Source organism: Papio anubis, chromosome 16 (assembly GCF_008728515.1).
Source record: "Papio anubis isolate 15944 chromosome 16, Panubis1.0, whole genome shotgun sequence".
NCBI lineage: Eukaryota > Metazoa > Chordata > Mammalia > Primates > Cercopithecidae > Papio > Papio anubis.
Genome location: NC_044991.1, coordinates 85,992,797 through 86,015,082, shown reverse-complemented (window position 1 = coordinate 86,015,082; position 22,286 = coordinate 85,992,797). Strand labels below are relative to the sequence as shown.

Sequence of the window (22,286 nt, the reverse complement as noted above, 5' to 3'; positions counted from 1 at the left end):
AATACGTGCTCAAACAGTCTGAATTGGCTGATTACCTCATCTTCTTCAACAAGGGCCCCCATGGTTGAGGTAGTAGTTTGCAAGTCTGCAAGCCCATCTGAGGACTGCCCTGAGCTCGACTGAGCTGAGAAGGTGGTGCTGGAACTCAGACTGGAGCTGAGAGCATGAGCAAAGGGAAGCGTTTCCTGCGTTCTCAGTACACACAACCGCTTCTCTCCAGCGGGGCAGTTCAGGGTGACACGGAATCCTCACTGGAGGCCCCTTACAGCTATTTCCTAGATAGGCTTTTAACAAAGGTAACTCTTTGAGCAGTACTCATTGGGTGCCTTGCATGTGCCAAGCTGTGTTTTAGGTGCTGAAGGTAGAGTAGTGAACAACAACAACAAAAGTATTGTATTAAGGAAAGGATATTTTGGATTAATTTGCTGTTAATCAGGAGATTGAATCAGTCCGAATCCCTCTGTACCCACCAACATTGTTTAATCCAGTTTGAATTCCACGTGAGAAAATGATTGGCTCAGGGCTAGGGGGCGGCCAGACACCACTAGATCGTGTTGTTGAACTCTGCAAGGCTGTAGACTTGGAGTCAATAGTGCTGCTGTTTCTTGGCCCTAGAAAATCAAATGACAGCCTACAGGAGGAGATCCCTGCAGTGGGAGCTAACCTGGCTGCTGCTTTTGGGGTGTGCGTGTCCTCAGTCTGGCCCTCCATGATGATTATGGAGTGCCCTTTTGGCCATAGTGACAAGTCCAAAGGCGAAACAACTCAGAGCAAAGCCATCGTCCTGGAATCCATGGGAGTATCAGGAAGGTTGTTTCACTTAGGACACATGTCACAGGTTGTAGTCCTTTCCTCCTTCTTGAGTCAGTATGGGGAATCTTCAAAAAAGAGGCTCCACCACTGGGTGGCCCACCAGGCCCTCCTGGTACTGGTACTTCTGCCTGGTGTGTGAAGAGTCAGTCAGGTACCCACAGCCATTCTCACCATGATGGAACTTAACCTCACACCTTCAACACCACACCCGCATTAAAGCCACTAAGTACAGAGTTCATACCCCAGTGAGAGACCAGCAACTGCTTTGGATGTGTTGAGGTTTTCCTTTCTGCATCTTGGCTGTGTCTATAGCTTGTATCTTGCACTCTGTGTTAGTTTGTAGCCTTAAAATAGTGATTGGGCTGGGCCTGGTGCCTCTCACCTATAATCCCAGCACTTTGGGAGCCTGAGGCAGTTGGATCACTTGAGGTCAGGAATTTGAGAGCAGCCTGACCAACATGGTGAAACCCTGTCTCTACTAAAAATGCGAAAATTAGCCAGGCGTGTTGGCACACGCCTGTAGTTCCAGCTACTCGGGTGGCTGAGCCACAAGAATTGCTTGAACCTGGGAGGTTGGTCTAATAAAGTGGGATTGATTTGTCAAACCCCACAAAAGGACAAATGTCTATGTTCCAGTTGTGCCCTGCTCTACCACTTTTCCTGAGGAACTGCAAGGGTTTTATTATCACAGGTGCCTGCATGGCTGTGTGGATATTATCATGGGACACTCTACAGGGGCATTTAGAGCTGTATATGTCAAATCCTGATCTCTGCCTCTCGGTCCTGACTAATGGGGCACGTTTCTAGAGGGTCTGCCTACACTGACCCACCCACTTTATTTCTTCTAATTAGCACAGCTCCACTGACAGCATATGAAACAAAGATATTATTCAAGCTGATTTCAGGGCACATTGGGGGAAACATCAGGAATATATGGGTGCTAGTAAATGTCCTTTGAATGGAAACTAATGTCCGCTGTCAGCAACAAGGTAGATTATGATTCTTCAGTGTACATAAGAAAGTACTTCATTCTTCAGATGGAGTGCTTTATGCCTATAAAGGAGATGGCAGCCCAGAGCTGATTCACTAATATAGATACACCGAGATTGCCTGCATTATTAAAAAATGTGCATTACATAATACATACTTTTGGACTAGATTCTGCATTAGCAATGCGCTTTCTTTGCAAGATGCATTTTAATCAGCAAACAAACATTTAACACAACACTGCATTTTTGAGCCCCAGTCCTGTTTAGTCACAAATACATCTCAGTGCACATTCACTACAGGCTCTGGGAGGAAGGAGCGGGGGACTGCACTGAAATGCCATTCCATCTCACACGTAGGGCCGAGGTTGAGCAAATGGAGCCGTACAGAAGATGCTCTTTAAAATGCATTACGTGCGTGACTTTAAAAAGTGCTTACTGCAGAGTGAATTTCAAAAAGGAGCAAGTGGGTGATGAACGACCTCTGTTGTTACCGGGCTAAGGAACAAGGGGCTCTCTCTGTCTGCCGGTGAAGTGTCGGCATATATCACTTCCGGGACTCTGCTGGAGGGAGGCTCCTAAACCAGTTGGACAGGAAAGCCCTGTTCCCAGCTCACTACAGTATCATACAGTAAGCTTCTAATTTGGATAAATTGTGAAGAATATTGTCTTTAGCTCCCTAAAGGATTTTCATGTGGAAGAGGCCTTAAGATTTATTGTATGTGGCTGTGGAGGGCAAAATTAGAACCCATTGGTGGTAGTTGTAGCAGAAAGCCTTCAGCGTAACCCAAAGAAGAATCTGACGGGGAGTGGGCTGTCAGGAAGCTGGTGCTTTGTCAGAAGCAATGTGAAGTCAAAGGACAGGTGACCACACACTGGAGATGGTTTTCCATGGTGTGCGTGAGGGAGTGGGGTTGGAACTTGGTGCCCACCACAGTCTTATCAGGTTAGCCTCTGATTCCATCGAAGGCCTTTGTAGGTTGTGGGAGAAGGGTTTGGGGGCTCTACCGATGGACACAATCCTTCCCCCCTGCTTTTTACTATTTTGGAAGCATTGAAAGTGCAAGTGGCTCAGTGACAGGAAGGAATGTTGGGGTGGCAGTTTTAGGACAGGGCAAACAGATGTGTGTGATGGACCCAGCGGCCTGTGGAGGAGCTTTCCTCACCAAGGCAGGGCGTGGAGGCTCTTTGCTCCACAACTCACCACTTGTTGAAGCAAAGAAATTAGTCAAGTCCATCAGTTGATTACATTGGTCCTCTTTGCCTCCTCTCCTGGGGCTGTCTCGGAAATTACAAATGAAATTGGCTATTTAGCAATCATGAATTGAGCCACTTCTATGATCAAGACACTATTCCAGGCATTGTGCGGAGATCCAAGTAATTGAGGATGAGCAATTCCTGCCATCCAACAACACACACATTGGTGTGAAGTGCCTCCAAATATTAAAACCAGATTGCTGATGGGTATAGAGTAATACATTCCAGCTCAGATAGACAGGGAGGGAAGTTGAGTAACTGGTTAGAATCAGAGGTACAGTTCATCTGGTGGTTTTCAGAAAGAGATGAGTCTTTACCTAGTCTGACTTTGAGATTTTCTTTTGATTTTTAAAAGCCCATGAGAATTGCTTTCAATCCACCTGTTTGTAACCATGTATCTATCGTGTGCAAAGCCATGTGCTAGTGGCCCTGGGGGAGACAGATGAATCATGGGTTCTCAGAAGGCTTGCAGGCTATTGTCAGGGGTCCCATAGACATCAACGCATTTTCCAAGACGAAACTCAAGATAATGGATCAGTTCTGCTCTGCCTGGTGAGCGGGTATAATCACTCTTGAAGATATTTTTTGGACAATCATTGCAAAGGACTATTTTTGGAGATGAAGAGCTTTTCACACTTTCCTTTGGATAGAAATGAATTCAGGGAGTTTGAAGTGCTCCCCACCCCTCACTGTGGCAATCAGCCAGTAAGGCTCAAACCCACTGAGAATTTGGTATTGGCCCCTCCCGCCTGTTCCCCATAGGGGACTAAGGTACAATGCCAAAGCATTTGTCTCAGTTCTCTAGGGTGCTATTTTGCTGTTATTCAGACTGCACTGATATCAATTGGCTCTCACCAGTAGAAATGGTGAAAACCTCAAGCTCCTGATTTTGAGATTTGGGGTTAATGCCATCTAGAGCTAAAAGCAAACAATAGAGGGAAATAATCACCTTTTTGACATGGCTGGTTTCTGTCCAGGCCATTGTTGGGATTACAATACTGTATTTGTGCTATTCATTTTGAAAGGGAATAGGATCAGAAAGGAGCCTTCGTTTTCTGCATAGAGATTGCTTGGAGCTGTCTTCCCAGGAGCTCCCTTACTTTCTCTTCACTTCGTGCTCTGTTGAGCTTCTCCTACTGATACAGTGCCTATCTCCCTCTCTCTCCCTCTGCCACAGGAGGAGCAATTTCTAGACTCCTGATCCAACGGGAAACATCTAGAAGCCCCCTTGCTCAGGCAAAGCATCAGTACCCAAGAGGGGTACAGGCCCTCTTGGACGTGGCGTCTCATTTCTCTGCCATGGCCCTGGAGCTTGGCATTCTCGTGTTCCCCGGTTCAGCCTCTGGACTCTGACACCCTGCGTTGCTTCGTCCTGAGCTCCGACTGTCTGCCCAGCCAGACTTACACTGAGCTTGTCTGGTTCTTTCCTGCAGCCAGCTGAGACATCATTGTCCCAGGATACCCCCAGTCCACGTGGTTCTGGCCCCAGATGTCCACCTCTGCCCTGCCCACCAGCAGCCATGCAGCCAGTGAGCTGTGGATGAAAACACTGCTGATTGCAAAGGCCCACTCAACGGTCAGGAAAGCTCTCGGCTCATGGCTTTGTCTTTTGTCCAGCTCTCTTGGACATCCTATCTTTCCCCCAGCCCCTAGCTCTGACAGAGAGCCTCAAAGCTGTTTTCATCTCATCTGCTGAGGATCTGACTCACCCCATCAGACTTTTGGGAGGGAGGGAGCCAGCGCTCCTCAAGCCCAGAGGGGAGAAACCCTTAGTGGTATCACGGTTTAGGTACATGCTCATAGAAATCCTTGCAGCTCAAGCTCTTCAGAATATGATTAGACCAATTTTACATGTCTAGTCACTGAGGCTTCAGTAGATTGGGACTATTTCTATATGTGCAAAGTGAAGTGGAGAATTGAGGCAATTATCTTCAGGCAAATGAATCTGAGCACTGTAATCAGTCCGTCCTGATAACTGGGGAGAAATTGGCGTCATTCGCTGTAGCACTGCTTTGTGTTAAAGAGAATTCTAAGATATTTGTTTGTTATATTCACTTGGCTTCATTTTTCCAAAAGACAGTCCAGTGAAGATCAGGTCCTGCCTCGTGCTGGTGTTAGGATGTGTGGCCCCCTTAGGTCTCAGTCCGGTGTGTGTATGGTTGATCTGGATGGGTTGATAATCAGATCAGTGCCCTAGCAGGGTGCATCCTTGGCTTCCTTGCGGTGGGTGCTTGGTTTCCACGTCAGGGTTTTCTTTTCACTTCTTCCTTCCTTGTGTATGAGAACCCGGAGGTGTTGGATGGGTTGGTCTACAAGGTCACCTCCACTGCTAGGATGATAGGATTGCTAATAGGGCCCGTCACTGACATACATTGTGCATGATAAAATGTGGGGAGCCAGGAGACTGAAAGAAGGGCCTCTCGACATCAGAAATGAGAACGCATTGGAGGCTGGTGATTACTTCTGGACCCCCTCTTCCCCATCCATTGTTTTGGCTAAAAGTTATTATAAATTGGGAGTCCTTCCCTTTATTGGTCTAGAAGTTCCCTCAGGAGGCAGCCATCACTTCTCTCCCAGCTCTTCACAGATGGGGGAGGGAAGAGGAGCAAGATAAGACTTTTTGGTTTTCGAAATGGCAGATTTGGTTTCTGGCATGTAAGGAGCCACATATAAAAAGAAAAGGCATGGTGGTATGTGAGATTTGACTTAAGTGGAGGAGATCCTCGCCCTTAAGCAATAATCTGTGTATTTAGGAAGACAATGGCCCAGCAAGAAGTCCAGCAGTGCCTCCTGAGTGCCTGGGCACCTGGTGGAGATGGTGCAGGGACCCTGGGAAAAGAGCCTCTGGGACAGGAGTTGTAGCCACCAGCCTGTCTCACACACTCACACTCGCAATTAGAGCACAACGGGAATTTAATTAACTGCCAAAGTGTGCTTTTGACCATAAGCATTCTAGGAATGAGGTGCTGTGTGGGGTTTGAGATGAACCTTGGAAAATACTTAGGGAGAGGCTGTCAGGAAATCTTCATCTTGTCACTTTGTAAATTTCTGACCTTGCTCAGTTAGTTAGAAAAACAAAAACAAAAGCTTCCTGTCCGCAACTGAGATGACAGAGTTTTGCAAGACATCTCTCTGTCCTCGGAGTGTTGTGGCCTTCTGTGGCTTCTGTAGTTTTAATTGCTAGCGGTTTCATTCCTGCTCAGTTAGTGAAATTGTGGCATCTTCCCAGTGTCTTAGCGTGACTGCTCTATAGCCTTAACAATCATTGTTTTAAGGGGCAAGTGCCTTCTTACTGCATAGTATCTCAGCATTCTCTGATGTTTTGTCCATTTATTTTTCTATATGAATTTAAGAACCATTTTTATCAAGTTTTATAAATGACCTTGGTGATATTTTGACTGGAATTGCATTCAATTTATAAATTAAGTTGGGAAATATTGTCATCTTTTCTGCATTTAGTCTTAAGCCGGAAGTATGGCCTCTCAATCTGTTCAGGTCACTATTTCTCTCATTAAGGATTTGTGTTTTCTTCATGTGATTTTAATATGTCCTATGTGAGTTTAATATGTTAATATATATCATATATTTCCCAAGTATTTGATGTGTTTGTTGCATTGTGAGTGGGCTCTCTTTTTTTCATTGTATTTTCAGGCTGCTTATTGTGTATTTATAGAAATGGTATTGATTTTTGTATGTTTTTCTCATCTTCTGCCACTTTCAGAATTGGTTGGTTTATGAGGCAACCAGCAGCCTACTCAAGCAAACACTCAGAGAAGGTTCCCGAAGGATTTGGTAGAAGAGACTCCCTCATCAGGGAAAGAGTTGAACTAAGTCAGCGGTTCCCAAATGCCAGTCCACAGTGAGATGAGAAAATGAAGATGTTGTAGTGGAGCTTCCATCAAGCCAAATTTATCCCGGGGAGGGACTTTTGATTTTGATTCTTGATTTTGAGGCTATATAAGCTCCTGCCTTTTAGAATTTTGATGTCATTTCTTTCTAGAAGGATTATAGATGGTAATTAGGGTTTTTGTTTTGCTTTAAGATTTTAGAATCTTTGAAAATAAATAAATCAGAAATGCTTATAGTAAATGAATGAATGAATAAATAAAACTGCTTGAATTGTACCCTCCCCAAAAGATTTTAGATTTTTTTTTTTTGAGAGAGTCTCACTCTATCGCCCAGGCTGGAGTGCGGTGGCACAGTCTCGGCTCACTACAAGCTCCACCTCCCAGGTTCTAGCCATTCTCCTGCCTCAGCCTCCCGAGTAACTGGGACTATGGGCGCCCACCACCGCACCCAGCTAATTTTGTTTTTGTATTTTTAGTAGAGACGGGGTTTCACCGTGTTAGCCAGGATGGTTTCCATTTCCTGATCTCATGATCTGCCCTCCTCGGCCTCCCAAAGTGCTGGGATTACAGGCGTGAGCCACCATGCCCGCTGATGTTGTTTTTTAGATTTTGCTTTCATTTAGTTTTCAGTGACTTTGTCTAGCAGATTAAAAAAAAAAGCAAAACAGCTGGCAACCTGATGTGAGTGCCACACATTTCTGTTGAAATATTAGCGTGGTCTGGCCGGGCACAGTGGCGGAGATGTTGGTCTAAAATCTCAGAATCCAGGAACCTCCAATGCGGTGTCATTTGGGTTTTACAGTTGTGATATTTGGTAAATCTGGACTTCTTTTATATTTTAAAATCATTTTTAGTTTATTATTTTGGGTTCTTCTAGTTAGTAGTGCCAGTTAGATGGATGTTTTTATTACTTATTTCAGCTTTCTCTGACTTCTTCATCCTTCGTCTATGCCTTGCGGTGTCCTTTGAAAGTGTATAGGAGAGAGAAGGGTGAAATGGGGGCACCCTCATTTTATATCTGTTTTTAAAGGGATTTTTCGCTAATGTCTTTTCTCTGACAGTATTTAGGTGGGCTTCAAAGGGAAAATAGATGGTATCTTATGAGAGGGCTCAACAGAAAGTTTGGAGGTGAGAAACCAGAGGCCAAATTTGGGACCACACAGGCCTGGATATAAATCTTGCCTCCTTCTGCTTCCTAGCTGACCAGGGGCTATGGCTGATGGTGGTGCTGGTGCTGGTTATGGTGGTGGTGGTGGTGATGATGGTGGTGTAGTGGTGGTGATGATGGTGGTGGTGATGGTGGTATAGTGGTGGTGGTGATGGTGATGGTGGTGGTGGTGGTGGTGGTGATGATGTGGCTGTGGTGATGGTGGTGGTGATGGTGGTGGTGATGGTGGTGGTGGTGGTGGTGGTGGTGATGCTAGTGGTGATGGTGGTTATGATGGTAGTATATCAGTGGTGGTGGTGGTATAGTGGTGGTAATGGCCAAGAGGTGAGAGAATGAGGGGGCAGGATTTTGAGGAGCCCAGCCATGCAGAAAGAGCCTAAAATAAAGCTGGAGTTGGCAGTCAAGTTGGATTTTTTTAAATTTCACTTTCCTGTTCTCTTTTAGTGGCTTGTTAATGGAAAGCCTTAGAAGCCGTAGAGTTTGGTCTGCACAACTGCACTGAGTGCCCACTGTAGGTCCTGTACTCTGCAAGGCACCGGGAATACGATGGTGAATGCATGCAGTGAGGGGGATCTGGAAATAATGAGTCATCATGCTAAGGAGGGTCTCATTACAATCTGAGCTAAGGACACTGGAAAAGAAACATGTTCTTTTGTCCCCCCCCCCCCCCCCAAGTATACAGCAGAAGAAGCCGCCCTGGATTTGGGCAAAGCAGGGAATACTTTACTGAAAAAGTGATACGTGCACATTTGAGCTGAGAACTGAAGGGTGAGCATGTGGCAGCAGGGGAGTGGTGCGGTTCCAAGTTGAGGAGTAGCCAGAGGGTGGTACAGTTCCAAGCTGAGGAATAGTGTATTTGCCAGCCCTCTGGCGGAAAGAAGCTAAGCCTGTTAGGGAAACTCACAGGTCAGCAGAGCTGGAGGACAGAGATGAATCTGGAGGGGTAGGCAGGGGTCTCTGGGCCCAGCAGGTCAAACTGCAGTCTTTCTGTTGTCTTGAACAGCCATAAACAATGGGAAGCCTTTGTCCTGATGGCCATGAGGGACTGAAATCAAGTTGTCTATTTTAAAGATCTCTCTGGCCACAGAGTAGTGGGATGGAATTTGAGAGGAAGCTAGAGTTGATAGTAGCTGGGTCTAGGGAGGTGGCTGCTTTTAGAAATACATAAAGCTGAGGATAGTGAGAGTGGCTTTTAGAGTTATTTAGGAGAGTGACTTACAAGGCTTGGTGATAACATGGATGTGGGGAAATTGGCTGTGTCAGGATGACACCCAGGTGGAACTAGATGGAAGCTAGTACTTTTCACCAAGCTAGAGAAGCAGGGAAAGAGGCCCAGGTGTGAGTGGGGTGGTGGGGCCAGGAGTTACTCTATGTTGAGTGGGGTAGTAGGGCCAGGAGTTACTCTATGTTGAGTGGGGTAGTAGGGCCAGGAGTTCCACCATGTTGAGTGGGGTGGTGGGGCCAGGAGTTACTCTATGTTGAGTGGGGTAGTAGGGCCAGGAGTTCCACCACGTTGAGTGGGGTGGTGGGGCCAGGAGTTCTGCCTTTGGTCTCTTGAGAGCAAGTTGCCTTTGGGCTGCACGTGACAAGGTATCAGACAGGTAGAAAGATGTTCTAGGTCTCGGGCACGGTGGAGAGGCTGTCGTAGCAGAAAAAGTCTAGTGCTAAGTGGGAGACAAGAGAGGAACACTCCAAATTGAGTTTCCAACCAAAGTCATTATCAACAGGAGTCATCCTGGAGCTGGAAGGCACTGGAGAGATCGAGTCTCAGCCCTTTTATTTCACAAGTAAGGAAACTGAAGCTTAGAGAGGGAGGTGGGACCTGCTCGTTAGTGGTAAAGCCACTCTTAGACTGAATTTTTCTAGTCCTAGTTCTGTCTCTCAATTGTTTACTACACCAAGCAGAGAATCTTCCTGTGGAGGTGGAACATGAGCCAAGGGCTCAGATGTCAGCCCCCTTGATATCAGATCTATTTTTTGTCAACAACCAAATGAACAGCTTCACATTCTTTTCTTGATCACTTTAGAACTGACATTCCTCCAGCTCCTTATTAAAGAAAGAGTAAAGCAAGAGCTGGCTAGAAGTAGTTTGGAAGGTAGAAATAGACTATACCATGTCTTTAGTGATCAGCCTGGCACAGTCACATGGCAGCCAGGAAGAGTTTGGCCAAGGCTAAAGCCAGTATGACTTGGTGGCACTCTCTTTTTCTGTTGGTCCAAAGGCACCAGTTATTACTTAAAACTGGCCCCTAAAATAGGAGCATTAAGGTACAAGAAAGGCAAGTTCATTTTTCTCAAGATCCTTTTTCAAGATGTCTACACTGTGAAACTGATAACACAGCAGCAGCTTCTCCCAGCCATGACTTCTTAACTTTAATGTTTAACTGCACATGCAATTATATGAATTACATGTATTATCTAATCATTTTAAAATATTAGATAAAGCTAAGGCTAATGTCTGCTTTGATGACCCTGTACCAGTCACAGTTTTCATACACCACCTCTCAAATCCCCCAGAGGTTACCAACTTCACAAATGATGGGTTTCCATACAGGATGTCATAGTTAAAAACACAAACATAACTGTGTTTTCAAACACAGCTTTTCATGTGTTTCATTGGGCTTCACATTGCAGCCTTTTCATGTATCTGTATATCTTGGAGACCCTTTCCTATTGGTTCCTGTAGGATCTGCCTTGTTCTGTTTCACCATCACCTCATTGTCTGGGCTGAATAAAGACAGTCAGCAGTCACATTCCTGTTGACGTGCATTCAGCTCTTGCCACTTTGTCCCTATTAGAAATTGCACTGCCGACCATGTCGTGGTACACACCTCCATGTAAATGTCACAAGTGTTTCTCTGGAGATGGTATCAAGCAGTGGAGTTGCTGCTCACAGGCCAACACAGAGCCTTGGCTACATGGCACTTCTCTACGAGGCCACCGGTGTGTCCCCACCAGCAGTGCCTGAGTATTTATCTCCCATGCCCTGCTAGCACCACCCTCTTCTTTCTGGTAGAGGAAACAGTAAGGCCTGTAGCATCCCCAGGCCCTCTATGAGTTAGGAGAGAGGTCTTGGAGCTGTTTTCCTGCTCTGCTTGTGGGACTGGGTTTCTGAGGCCCATGACCTTGGCTTCATCAATATTTTCTCTAGACTGTCAAGAAAAGAAGTTGAACTTCAGAGAAATATATCTCAGAAATTTGCCACAAGGAAAGGACTAGGGAAAACCTAACTCAAAGATGTTAGAAAAGAGAGGCCAAGTGTATCCGAAGTTATGTGTCCAGTTTTGTTTAGTCTTTCAGGAAGGTGACTGAGCTGTTTTAGAAATAACATAGTCCAGTCAGGTGCGGTGGCTCACGCCTGTAATCCCAGCACTTTGGGAGGCTGAGGTGGGCAGATCACTTGAGGTCAGGAGTTCAAGACCAGCCTAGCAACATGATGAAACCCCATCTGTACTACAAATACAAAAAAAAAGCCAGGCATGGTGGCGCGCACCTGTAATCCCAGCTACTCAGGAGGCTGAGGCAGGAGAATTGCTTGAATCCAGGAGCCAGGATCATGCCACTACACTCCAGCCTGGGCGGCAGAGTGAGACTCTGTCTAAAAAAAGAAAGAAAAGAAAGAAGTAACAGTTCAAACTGCCATTGGAGAACTCTTAATGGTGCCCTGATTATAAACTATGCATCTCTCCCTGATTGATTATAAACCATGCATCTCTCCTTGATTGATTATAAACCATGCATCTCTCCCTGATTGATTATAAACCATGCATCTCTCCCTCACCATCTGATCATTTTAAACCCAGATCCCTTCTGCTAATCCAGGATCTAAACAGTTTAAGCCGGGAATGGCCACAATTTAAAGAATGCTCTCCAGCCTTTGAAATTCAGGTCCCTGTTCCCCTACCCCTGAACCCTCCCCCTGCCCACTCATTGTAGGCATAGACGAGTGAGTCATGGTGTATAACTAGGGTTACCATAAAATTTGTCATCCAGCTGGGACATTTTTAAGCATGAAAGGCAGCGCTAACCAAGGGGATGCTAGGATGACAGGGGCAGAGCAGGCTGACTGGGCCCCCCAGCACTCCCGTCATGCCAGCATCAATGTTGTTAATAGTAGTATGACAACATTGCAAAAAAATGTACATGCTCATTCACATAACTATAAAAATAATTAGTATTAATGTTATCATTATTAGCACTTTTAAAAGAGAAGTAACTTCCCTTCTCCCACTATTTTTCAATAGACTTCAGTGTGCTGAAAGTTCTCCCATTGAGAGCACTTATGCAGCTGGGTGAACTATCTACATGAAAGTGACATTTGCTCATCTGTCTTTCTTGCTGAAGTTATCGTCTAAAGGTAAGCAAAGGAACAAGCTCAGGAGGAAGAAAATGGAGCACTCTCAGAGACCTTTCCTGGGGCTCCGGATTGGGAGGAACAAGGCCTGTGGCCACCAGTTGTCGTGGCTTTATGCAGCAGCAGCAGTGGCAGGGACTCTGGGCTTCCACACTCCCCTCTCGCCCGTGCCGGGAGCAATGGAGGCTCTTCTAGCAGGGCTAGGATGCCCCACAGCTCTGGGCCTTGAACAGGGTAGGGGTCCATTCAGACTGGGGTTGCTGGCCTAGGGTTATGAGTGGCTTTTGTTGGCAGAGACTACAGTTAAACCCATCTAAGTGCCAAAGTGCCTTAGAAATTAGAACAAAAAGTACAGTCCCTTAGGAATATCGAGGTCATTTTTGCTCAGACTTCAATTATTTTCACACCACCTTCAGTTTTTGCCATATTCCTATACTGAAACTGCACTTCACCGTTCTCTCTAAGTCAGCTATTTCTTTATGTAAATACATTTGTTTTTAAAGGAAAGTTATGCAACTGCTATTGAAAGATTACCAGTATCACTGGCTTCTGGTTAAGTACTTTAAAAACACTCATGAAGACAAGTGCGTGCTCTGAAAATGGCAACATGGCTGATGCCCCTCCAGGCACAGCCCTGAGCACCTCCTTGATCCTGTCCCCCATCCACCCAGTCTCTTCATTGACCTGAGAAACACTCGTCTGGGCTCTAGGAGAGATGGTGAGAGATGGTCTTGTATGACACAAAGATTTCCCACTAAAGGGGACAAATGATTTTTTGCCCCCTGTATCTGGTCAGGTGCCTCTTAGCTGAGAAGTGGTAGGAAGAGTTCTTATTCCTTCCAGCGGAAGCCTGTTGAGTTTCAACAGGGCTCAATTACTTGGGGCACATTTTCTTCCCATGACATTTGTCATCTAATAATAAGTCAACAGATGGAGTTGTCTTGATCTGCCTTTACCATGACATTTGCTCCCACTTCACATGTTTATGTTTGCAGATGCAGCCAAGAAACAGTCGGTAGAACTGTCCCAAAGCCCAGCGAGATGAGCCCGGGCGCTTCTCACTTCCTGCTGGCATGCTCTGAAGCAGTGTTCCAGCCAGCAGGCCTCTCACAGAACCCATCCACTCACCTCTGTTCTCACTCCCGGCTTTTCTGGGGATTGGGTGTGGGGAGCTGGGTCTGTTCTCCCATTGTGCTCTCTGTTCTTGATAGGATGCCAGAAAGTACAATGCTCTCTTCATCAAGTTCAAAAACAGGCAAAACCAAGTAATGCATACGTGATAGAATGTTTACAGCGAGCATACAATAAACTCAGCTTCTGCATTTGGTTTCCTCTGGCAGGGGCGACCACAAGGAGTGGGAGAAGGACATTCTGCTAGATGAAGTTCCTGGCTGTGTTCTTTCTTGGGTTCAGCTGCATAGGGTCACAGGGATTGAATGACAATATTTTTAAATACTAACTTTTAAAAGTACATGTTCGGACTGCCTCCATGGGTCAGTGGCATGGACAGCTGAAACCAACCCAGGGCATTTGGGGAATGGTGGGCCTGCTGTGCTATGGTAAAAGGAGGCCATAGTTTTGAGGCTGAGCTGTTGCTGACCAGCGTGGTGGGACTTTGCTCACCTTTCTTCTTTCTATACAAATTAAGAATCCTCAGAAGAGTTCTTAGCACATATTAGGCCCTCAGTAAATATTTGTTGAACAATTTTTCACTTGTGTATTTTTAACCTTGTTGTTACGGAAATTTTCAAGCACACCAAAGCAGAGAGGAGGCCAGCGCGCTGCCCGTCAGCTTCTGCTGCTCTGGTGTCCTCTGTCACCACACCTTTTCTTCTGGAGCCCTTCACAGCAAATCCCAGAAATCATAGTGTTTCACCCCTGGCAGTTTTGGGCAGTAGAGTGGGTTCTTCTGTTCTGGATTAGTGGCTCTGATCCACCTAACAGTTTGTTCTTCCTGGGTTCTTTTAGGATATGTTGAAGCCGACCTCTTCTTCCCCAAAGACAGCATGTCAGGAAAATGAAGCCTTTCTCTGTATCTCCCTGCGGGGGATTTCCTCACTGCATAGGTGTGTACTTGGCTGCACATTTGTCCTGGGCATTTTGCTGGACCCATATATCAATGATGAGAGAAGAAGCCGTGGCCTAGGGCCTTCATGCAAATGCAGGCTGATGGCATGGTTAGGGGAGCGGAGCCTAGTTCCTGTGGGCGCTAGGAGTGTTGTAAAGTGACCACCCATCTTTTGAGCCCCCTTTCACGACTCCCAAGTTGATCATTGGTGCTTTCCCCCATTGCCAAGTCAGAGTGGACATTTTCTGCAGACAGTACCCCAGTGGACTGCAGCTCTGCCCCTTCTGACAGAAGGCACATTGGGAACATGCAGAGCCCACATCCAGGGTGATGGCAGTTGTCACCATCCATGTGGAAAGACCTGGCCCCGGCCAGCTGCTGGGCCTCTTTGCACTGTATTAATAGCAAGGCCATGGGGCCCACTGGGGTCGGGAGACAGAGAGGGAAGGAGGACAGCTGTGGCAGACATCACCCCATGCTCCAGACATGTGCACCCGTCACAGGCATACAGATGGCCACACCTTGACCTGCTGCTCCAAAGCCCCCCAAGCCCCTGCCAACCTTCTCCTTGTAGGGGCAGGAATTGGCTCGCACTGACGACCCATTTGACAGAGGAGCCAAATTAAGAATGGCATGATTGGAATAGAGGGTTCCAGTGGCCCCACGTTCAGGGTCAGTTTACGCTTTTATTAGACACACACAGGCATGGGGGCCGAAAATGAGGCAGTGGTATTTAAACAGCTGGGGGTATTGGGTTCTATATGCCAAGGCTGGACAGATATTTTTAAATGTCACAGGCCAAATGGAAGCTCAGTTGGCAGCAGGATGGAGGGGCAGGGGGATTTGGAGGCCACTGCATTGCCGTGGCTAGATATGGCCAGGAGAGCTGAGTAGGATTAGGGCCTGGGAAGAAGCCAGCCTGGGAAGAGCCCGTGAAGAGGGAGCAGGAAGGATCATATGAGAAAGCGGTAGGCGCCGGGGTGGCAGGCAGGCAAGAGTGCAGGTGCTGGAGCCAGGGGCAGACAGAACTGTGTGAAAGCACCAAGGACAGGGCCAGAGGAGCCAGGTCAGAGCCCAGCCCTAGCTCAGGGGAATGTGTAGAGAGCAGAGCTGGTGTGTCAGGGCCCTGTTCTGGCATCAGAGAGATGTGAGCGCTAACCTTAGCACCCCACTTTCCACCCTGGGGCCTTGGAACTACTTATTCATCTGCCAAGGCAGTTTCCTGACTTCAGGGAAGGGGCCAGGAGAGGATTAAGAACAAGCAGCACCTGACACTCAGAAAAGTGTCCCTAAATGATCGCCACCATTATTAATAGTACAAATTAATGGGTGGCCAGCCTCCATTGTGTGATGGAGCCAGAAGCTGCTCTCCAGGCCTGCTCTCACCCAGAGACACGGTGCGTTTCAGCCACATAGGAGTTCCTTTAAGGATAAATGATGATGACCACCAACGGTTAGGTGTCAGCAGATTTTACAGAAGCCTTTGGCCATTTGACCTCTCCTGGCCTCTAGTTTTCTGGGGCCTGCCTCTTCCTGTCCATGGACAACCGTAGCTGGGGGGCGACCGCCCCCTGTCGGCCAGCAGCACACACACCCCCGTGCCTGCCACCACCTGTGCCTGTCACTCATCTCTGAGTGGGGCCTGGCCTCCGTAGGCATTTGCACTTGCTCTCCCTGCAGTAAAGTGGAGCTATTATTATCTTATAAGAAACAAGGGTCATCATCAGAATTGGGCAGGGACCCAGCAACTGAGTTCTGGCCGGGGCCTCCTTGCCTTTGCTGTGACATTGGTCTGGGCGACCTGGGCTGATGGATGAGCACTGAGTGGCCAGGCCTGGGGAGCCATCATGGCTGCCTGCTTTCCTCTTGGTGGGCCCCATAATAAGCTGAGCAGAAACACAATGTGGCTAGGGCAGTTACCGCGGCCACCTGACATCTGTGCGTCCCTCGGCCTCCGTCATTCTTGTCAGCATAGGGATGACTTAGGAAAGCTGGAGGAGGCCCAGGCTGCTCTGAAACCTGGGCCTTGCTTTTCAGCACCAGGGATTCAAGAGAGGAGGAGGTGAGGGAGGAGGGGAATTTCTGTTGGGGCTCTTGTGGGCCTCATGTGGCCCCTGAGTTAATCTCTATTCGTATTCAGAATTCCCTCCTTTTCCTTGGTGGGTCAGAGTTCTCTCTTGCTCATCCAGGTCTCAGAGAAGAATCCATGGCAGTTGTGACCACAGCTAGGCCTTACCTCCTTCAGGGCCATGTACATGAAGGCTCAGAAGATCCCCTCATCTTCTGAAGAAGTGAGAGTCTCCTCCTGTGGGCTTCCAAGGGACACTGTGGTTAGCCGTGCTCGCACAGTCTGCCCCATACTCAGGCTTCTTGGCACAGAGAAGCCCTTCCTGATTTATGGTGCCTACCACGTTCTAGGCATTAGAGAAATGCATTAATTTACTCTTCCTTGCAAGCTTGTGGGGAAACTGAGGCATACACAGGTCAAATAGCTTGCCCAAGGCCACACAGCAGGAAAGTCGTGGAGTCTGGATTTGAACTCCAGTGGTTAGTCAGGCTCCAGAGGTTGCCTTTCAAACCACTGTCCTCAAATGCTGCCTGGAAAATGACAGAGCTGATGGAGGGGTCCGAGGTGATGCTCTGGTGAGTCGGGAGCCTGCCAAGTCACAGGAGCTGGGGAAAGAGCCCACTGGACAGAGGGGACAGCCAGTGGAAAGCCCCTGAGGTGGGAAAGAGCTGGCCATGAACTATAGGGAAGCAGGAAACCAGTCTGGCTACAGGAAGTGAGCAGGGGCAGGGGAAGGAGCTGGGGTAGCTGAGGAGGCAGCACCATAAGGGCAGCCTGTGGGTGTGGCACTGGGGTCTGATTCCAAGTGCAGTGGGAGGCCCTGAGGCTTCTGACCAGGGCCCTGCTGGCCTGAAGGTCTCCCCTACTAGGAGGTGGGATTCTCGTGGCAAGAGGAAAGCCGGGAGAGCAGGAGCTGAGCTGCCCCACATTGGGTAGCTGGGGTCTGTTCACTGAAGGGGATCTGATATGGTTTGGCTCTGTGTCCCCACCCAAATTTCATCTTGAATTGTAACTCCCACAATTCCCACGTGTTGTAGGAGGAACATGGTGGGAGGTGATTGAAGTATGGGGGTGGGTCTTTCCTATGCTGTTCTCGTGATAGCGAGTCTCATGAGATCTGATGGTTTCAAAAAACGGGAGTTTGCCTGCAGAAGCTCGCTCTCTCTTTTGCCTGCTGCCATCCATGTAAGATGTGACTTGCTCCTCCTTGCCTTCTGCCGTGATTGTGGGGCTTCCCCAGCCACATGGAACTGTAAGTCCAATTAAACCTCTTTCTTTTGTAAATTGCCCAGTCTCAGGTATGTTTTTATCAGCGGTGTGAAAACGGATTAATACAGGGTCTATCTGGGAGAGGCTGCCTTTCTCTGAGGCCTCTTGCTTGGCAGTGTAGAGGAGGTTCACTAGTGCTTCTGGAATGTTCCTTGGCCCTTTGGGACTCAGCCTATAGTCAGAGCTGGTTCCTTAGGCTTTAGGTGGGGCACCCTTGGAGAGCTCCCTGCGGTAGGTGTCCAGGTGTCATGTACGGCTCTGATGCCTCCCTCCCTTCGTCCACCTAGTGCTTCTGGAGGGCTTGGCTCAGCGTCATCTTGGCAGCTGGGCCAGGAGGCAGGGCTTTGTGGGTTTTCCCATTTATATTTCTTTATAGGTGAGAAATGAGCCTCACCTGTGTGGCTCAGTGGTGCGCGCCTAAGGTCACATCTCCAGTTCCATGACAAAAACACCAGGTCAGGTGCATGGGTGGCTGGCACTCACCGTGGCAACACTGTGAAGACATCTCTTTGCCATTCCTGGTGCCCCCATTGGAGCAGGCATCTGAACGCTGGTGATTGAGAACCTGGGGGCTCTGATGGGGCACAGATGCTGAAGCGCTCCCCACTAGATGACACAGCTGCAGTGACAGGTACGGACAAGCCTTCAGCACCCCTTTTCCAGGAGGGTCACCTGGGGTGGGGGTGCGAGGACCCCTTTGACCTGGGCACCTGTTGGACCTGAGTCTGGGTCCCAGCTGTTCTACCTCACACTGAGGTTGTGGTCACCTGTGTGGGTCCCGGTTTTTTGTTCTTGACAAAGGTTGGGACTAGAGGTAGATGGGTTCACCTGTTCTATTGTTTCATGATGGAAACAATCCTGGTTGGTTGCCTGGTTTCTGCTTGGGTTTCCATTCCTTGCCCTGGCCCTACAGGATTAGTGGAGCACCATAGCCCTGCCTCCTTTCTCTGGCCAGCCAGAGGGCTTCAGAAAAGGCTTATCTAAGCACTCTGTTCTTGAGGGCCCTGAAGAAGTTGACTCTGGCAGATGTCTTGTCTCAGATCACAATGGCCTTGGAGATTGGGACTCCACACCCATTTCATTGAAACCTGCTCTTCCCCATCAGAAAAACAGCCATGTTTTCAAAACCATAACTGCTTCTCTCTTAAATCAACAATAAACAACAGCCTAAAGATTGCCCATAAAAGTAAGTTCCACTGATGGCTGTTCTGGCTGTTGGAAGCAAGATATCAAGTTGGAGTGTGGCCATGGGAGATCACGCCGCAGGTGAGTGTGTGTGCACCTGGTTTCATTTCTATTGTTAATCCTTTGCCCTGTTTTTCTCTTTCTTTTTATCCCAAACCTGTCTGCTCCCAGCGGTCCCTGGAACCTTCTGCGTTTGTGCCCCTCCAGAACTCCGCCTCATCAGTGCCACGTTCCTGGGTTGAAAACCGTGGTACTTCAGCCTCTTCTAGATGGGAGTTAACCCTTACCCTCTGCAGGAAAAAGGTTTGATAAGCAAAGAGTTTGGTGAACGAGATCCTTGTGGAGGTAAGAGCTGATCTCTGACGTCCACTGGGACCTGGCTGCTCTGCAGGTTTCTGTATCACATTTTCCGCACATTAGAATTGGAGTTGGGGCGTATCTAGTTTTGAACAAAGGCCCAGCAGGCCCTCTCAGATGCACCCTGTCAGACAGAGCATACTGTGGATTCACCACTGGGCTTCTTTAAAAATGGCTTAATTCATTCTTGGTGGCTACCCCACCACCCAACAGGCACCTAAAATGAAAGGATTTTTGGTAGCTGGTTACTACTAAACCACCTCAGGCAATACATGGGAGACTCCAAACCAGCTGCTGTTAAAAAAAAAAAAAAAAAAAAAAAAAGGCAGCAGAGCAGTCATAGAACAGACCCTTCTTACTGCTGCCTACAAGATGATCCCATGGACTGCAGGCAGCCACAGCTTTATCCACATGTGCTCTGTGCATCTGGGGCTGCTAGGCTGGTTAGATTTGTGGTCTTCTTCCTCCTGAGGAGGCCCCTAGGGAGAGCCAGCCTGAGCCCTCACCAGGGTTCCTTCTCCGGCAGCACTCACAGAATGATCCTCAAAGGCTATCCTTCCAGCCCTAGCTGGGTTCCTCATTTCCAGCTATTTCATATCTTCTTTATGTCTCGGTGAATGTTCCCAGGCAGAGTGGCCAGACAGACTCATACTGACAGTTCTCATCAGCCAGTTCCATCCTCCTAGAGATCTCCAGAATCAGCCACATGGACCTGATGCTAGAGGCCCGTCAGCATTGGGGGACCGGGAGAAGCAGCTCAGGTCTTCAGCAGAAGCCGGGTGGTTCTCCCAGTGGTTTTCCTTGACTGTGAGGAACTAGCCTGCTGTTTTGCTCAGGAATGAGCTGCCGGCTCCCCTTTGACGTGCGGCGTCTGTTCAGAACCAGGCAGGGGTGCCTCACCGCAGCAGCACTTGAGTTAGGTAGTGGTTCATGGACTCTTCTCCCGGGGCCCCACACGAAACATTGTTAGCACAGACCTGCCACTCAGATCAAGGTGGCCGGCAGAGCCGTCAGAGAGTAGCCTTCAGAAGATGAATGGCAAGGCTAGCCGGCAGCACGTGAGGCCAGGGCAGAGACGTGGTGAACTGTTCCGTGGCGCCCCGAGCCTCCTGCCAAGGCCGCCTTGAAGCTGAGATGGAGGCGGGGTGGCTGAGAGGCGAGTTTGATGTGCATGTTTGGGAAGAGGGCTCCATGGAAAGTGCTGTAGGGACCTTGGCTGGGGACCATGTGAGCCCTTATGCAGAGAGAGCCTGTGTCTGTGGGTCTGGGGTCCACCGCAGGCCACTGAGATGGGGCAGGGCTGGGAGGGTTGAGGAGGGGAGATCCCGAGTAAAATGGTGAAATTGGGCCCAGCCGCATGTGGGAGGTGAGGAGAAAGGACCCTTCCGGAGGGCCCCCCCTCAATCCTGTTGTGCCTAATTCAGAGGGTTGGGTGGAGGCTCTCCTGAAGGGCTCTGAAGAGTGCTGCAGCCACAGCTGTGTACCAGGAGTGGAGACAGGACAGCCGATACAAGAGGGGCCCCTGTCATGTCACCTGCTGGGTCCCCTGGAGCAGCTGGGCACTGGGGAATGGTAACCTCACTGTGCCGCACCTCTGCCACAGTCTCCCATGGGTCCCCACTGCCGGAATTTTCACCTACCTCCCAGCCTCAGCCACAAGCACCTGCAGGATGCGGTGCCACCCACTCCGGTGCCCGCTCCCCTTCCGGAGGCTCTCTCCACCCTCACTGCCGCCTCCTCCTCGGGAAGGCCTCCCCCTTCCCCGACCTCACAGCCTGCTGGGTCTGGGGCTTCTGCTGGGGGACTTATCTGTTTTCCATCCCTGCTAGACTGGGAGCTCCAGGGCAAGGCCGTAGCTGCCTTGCGGATTGTTATGTTGTCCAGCTTGTCTCCACACGTGATACCCAGCAGGTGCCTAATAAACTTGTGTAGAAAGAGTGGTGGATGTTTCTCTTTCATTTATTCTCCACGGAGCCCAGCTCTGCTTGCTGGAGTCCTCGAAGCAAGTGCGCAGTGTCTCAGTGTCTGACGGGCCTGGGTTGCTTCTGACTCATGGTGGCTGCTTGGGGGTCATGCTGGAAACGTGGCACCCCAACTCCTGCGTGGAACCAGTTGTCCCTGCTGTGATTCCTCTGGCTGCAGCTGGCCCTGCCTTCCTGGCTCTACTGCAGCGGGGAGTTGCAGGCTCACTGTCTTAGGGCCTGTCTCCCTCACCAGACTAAACCCCAGAGGGCAGAACTCTCACACACTTAGGACAGAGCGGGTCTCAGGTTCTTGCTGGATGCACCAATGGATGAGTGGATGGACAGAGCGAAAAGATGAAAAGACGGGAAGGCAACTGGGGTGTGACAGGCGGGGTGGCCTGACCCTCCCTGTGTGGACAAGGCTTGATGGGAGGTGCTGGGCATGGCTGGGAGGACTTGGGGTGCAAGGTGTCCCCACAGCTGTCCTGAGGGCAGAAGCAAGGGTGAGCCTTGTTCCTGCCAGAGCCGGGGGAGTCTCCAAAATAGGGCCTGGACCCGCAGGAGCAGTGGCCCTTCCCAGTGCAAGAATGCCACTCCGAGTTGAAAGTTCTGGGGGCTCAGGGACCCCTGAAGTCCGTTCTTGAGCCCTTCCAGTGGCTGTGGCCTCCCCTCAGGCAGGGGAAAGGGGGCCAGAGGGGAGCTTCCCCAGGGGCCTCTGCAGGAGGCCGCCGGGCACACGGTGGCTCCACGCTGGGCGCTGTCAGCAGAGGTGCCCGGATCCAGGCCCTGGTGGAGACCGCAGGCCAGGAAACCAGAGGCCCCTCCGCCCCCCACTGGGGCCCCATGAGTTACACCAGCCAGGCCCCACAGCTGAGGTACCGGGCGGAAAAGGCCTTGGGTGAATGGGGCAAGAGGCCAGGGGCGCTGGGGAAGGCCAGGAAGAGAGCAG

General features: G+C 49.2%; 1 long non-coding RNA gene across 2 annotated transcripts in view; it reads left to right on the top strand.

The window, feature by feature from the left end:
* Positions 1-21,313, top strand: part of LOC103887912 — a 33,600-nt gene extending 12,287 nt beyond the window's left edge. Inside the window, exons 1-2 of one of the 2 annotated variants that reach the window (XR_004179131.1) lie at positions 1,291-4,632; positions 12,317-21,313. This is a non-coding gene — a long non-coding RNA (uncharacterized LOC103887912). Of the gene's footprint in view, positions 1-1,290; positions 4,633-12,316 lie in introns of those variants that run through there. The other variant, XR_004179130.1, reaches the window with a different exon arrangement.
* Positions 21,314-22,286: the final 973 nt, after the last annotated feature.